Source organism: Anoplolepis gracilipes, chromosome 16, assembly GCF_047496725.1.
Source record: "Anoplolepis gracilipes chromosome 16, ASM4749672v1, whole genome shotgun sequence".
Taxonomy (NCBI): domain Eukaryota; kingdom Metazoa; phylum Arthropoda; class Insecta; order Hymenoptera; family Formicidae; genus Anoplolepis; species Anoplolepis gracilipes.
The window spans coordinates 7,956,097-7,959,419 of record NC_132985.1 but is presented as its reverse complement, the minus strand read 5'-3'; the positions used below and the strand labels follow the sequence as shown (position 1 = coordinate 7,959,419).

The following is a 3,323-nucleotide window of genomic DNA, read 5'->3' as shown; positions in this document are numbered from 1 at the left end:
TTAAATTGCAACACTTAAGTTACATAAAATATTAAAAAGCAAAGTAATGGTAGCATTATTTCATTATTATAAATTTTAAAATATAAAATTTATACATAAAAATGACATTAGGAAAGACCATTAGTACCTAATTTTGTTTCTCTTCCCAATACTTTATTTGTGCTTTCATTGCTTTAATTTCTAACATATAAACACTTTTTTTCAATATGACAGTCTTTTTCATTTCTTCCCAATACTCTTTCTCCATAGTTATAGCGTGAAGTCTTTTCTGATGTAATTCAACTTGCTGTTGTGTTGCTTCTTCCAATTTCTGTAATCGAATATCTTGCTCTATTTTAACGCCAGATGAAATTTTGCTTTTGTTATATAAAATTTCACGTTTACTTTTTTCTAGTAATAAAAAACATTATTAATACATCAAACAATCAATGAAAATTAAAGTTACAATAATAAGTAATCCATAAATATAGAAAAAAAAGTTATTCAAAATTTATATACATTTAAAAAAATATATAATTATTTTATATAAATCTAGTTTTTTTGTACATTTTTTTATAGTAAATATTGAAAAACATAATTTTAAATTTAAATTTGAAAAAACAACAAATATAAATTTTATATGTTAATTATATGTAATTAATATGTAATTAATATGTCTCTTCATATCTTTACATTTATTAAGACAATTCTTTAAAATTTTGTTATTATTTATTGTAGTATTTGCTTTTACAGAATATTTCTTTAATCTATTTTAAATATTAGATATATTACTTTTATATATAAAATACATCTTAATTTGTTTTCATATGTAGATATATTATATATGTTTCCAAAATTACCTGACACTGCATTTTTGTTAAATTGACTCAATGGCTTTATGGCAAAAATATTGGTATCTGTTAACATTTTCTTTGCAACGTTTTTAACACTGCTTGTAAAAAGGCGTTTCCTTGGCTGAACATTATTTACACTTGAATCAGTGCTTGCACTGAAAGTTGGAATTTGGTCGTTGTTTTCACCAAAGTCTTCATAATACTTATCATCATTATAAGTCTCATGCATTTCCATATTTTCTTTTTCACATGAATTATCAAAAAGCTCTTTATTTATACTGCATGTTATATCTTTTAAATTAAATAAGCACATAAATTTCATTTAAATATGCATACATGAAATATATCATTATATAAAATTAAAATAAAAGTAATTATTACTTTCTAATTCAGCTGTGCTGTCCTATGGATTTTCTAAAGTTAAATTTATTGTAAGAACAATGGAATGAACAATTTCATTTATGTCTTCGTTTTCGTTCATTTTAGCTAGTGGACCACCACCAGTCTGTAGCTGATATTGTTTTCTGGCTGAATCAGATTTTCTACATCTACAAAAAAATAATGTTTTCATTGATTGTAATCCTATTAAATATTATATAATAAGACTTAATTATAGAAATAATTTTAATTAACGGCATATTTAACACACATATAGACATAGGTAATTTCAAAGACATAAATTTCAAAGATTATTTTTAAAAACATAGACATAATAGACGGTTATTATATTGTTAAAAATAAATATAATAAATATAATAAATGATACAAATATAAACATTCAATATCAACACGATAAATAATAAAATTAAAGCAACAATAAAAGATTTATTTATGTATAGGAATTTGCATTTCTGTTTAATTTATTTAAAAAAAATATATATTTTAAAATTAAATTAAAAAGATGATGACAGACAAAAATATTGTATTTTGAATATCAACTTATGTTGACATAATAACTTGGCTAAATATATGTTAAAGTCAAGTATCAATTTATTGCTGTTAATATTTGGTACATTATAAGAAACATGATAAATATGAAAAAAACATTAAATATTTTTTTAGCAAATAATCAAGATTTAATCGAGATCTGTACAAACTATGGAATAAAACATTTTTTCATTAAAATCTTAAAAAATGTTTATAATGTACTTTGTCAAATCTTTTATTTTAAATATAAAATTATAAATTAAAATATATAGGTTATGCCTGATCTTTATTATCTTAGTATTTAAATTTTATAAAGTACTTCTTTGCTTGAATTTATAGTTGACGATTAAATTTTTAGTGAAATTTCTAAAATCGCTATTGAAATTTTTAAAAAGCACTATAATTATACATTTACATATATTTCTTACCTATGTTTTAAATTAATCCAACATCTTTTTAGCTGGGCCTCTGTTCTTGGAACAAATATACCATTTTTCATTGCACTAACTCCATACTATTGAGCAATAGCTTTCCAAGCATTGTTTTTTTTCTATTGTTGCTCCATCAGTTTTTCGACTTTCTATGATATCTTTATAATCTTCAATTATCGACGTCAATAACATAAATTCTTTTTTAGAAAATTTTGGTGTTGTTTTTTGCAATTCATGTACCTAAATTATATTTATCACAATTGACAATAAAATTTTATAAATAATGTCAGTTTTTGAAATATAAATGAATTTGTTCTGTTTACCTTATCATAAATTTTAGATTCCATTTTGATACACTAAATGTCGAAGTGGAAAGAATATTAGACAATATTTTTTTTACTTTTCACTTTTTATTTATTATAGTCACTTACATTTTACATATTACTTATTAAAGGTTATTTTTTGTTTTTCTCGCGAGTTACCTTTCTTTCTTTTCTTGAACCATAGATTATAAAACAACCAAGATCAGCTCTACAATTTAAAAAGATTTAAGATTTAAGAAATTCTTAAATCTTGAGAAACGACTATGAATTCGGGCCTTAGTAGAGCACAGTCGACTGATATCGGAACAGGGTAGATTATTGAAATATTGACATCTACTTGAACACTTATTACGTATCTCTCGTTAATTAACAAAACATTGACGATAGTGTAAAAGTCACCGTAACACGGAAGAACAAATTCACTACGAACTTGCGGCTCTCTTGGCTTTTCCTCCCGTACGAGCGGGTGAGAACACGCGGCCAACGGTAGTTTACACATATATACACCGCGGACCGCCAATTAATGTTCGAATGTTAACTAACAACTATAATTGTCGACACGTGCGCGTAACCCGATTGCAACAACAATGGCGGCCATTTTAGGAAGCGTACAGCATCGAACATAATACCTGGTTAAGATCGAAGGCATAGGTAGTTCGCAAAGTCACCAGACGGAAGGCTGGTTCTTATGAGCGAATGCGTTCAGCGGCGGCCATTTGTTTGACGCAGCCAACCTCTCGTGTCACATTATGAGGAAACTAGGGCGCGTACAGGTGATTCGAGCATAGGGTAGCGATCACCAATGAGAG

The 3,323-nt window shown here is 25.9% G+C and overlaps 1 long non-coding RNA gene across 1 annotated transcript; it reads right to left on the bottom strand.

Moving 5' to 3' along the window:
* Nucleotides 1–1,217: 1,217 nt before the first annotated feature.
* Nucleotides 1,218–2,587, bottom strand: LOC140674801 (uncharacterized). The gene is made up of 3 exons (XR_012048277.1): nucleotides 2,515–2,587; nucleotides 2,189–2,431; nucleotides 1,218–1,381 (listed from the first exon to the last, which is right to left on the bottom strand). It is a non-coding gene; the product is annotated as an uncharacterized lncRNA (long non-coding RNA).
* Between the last annotated feature and the right edge of the window lie 736 nt (nucleotides 2,588–3,323).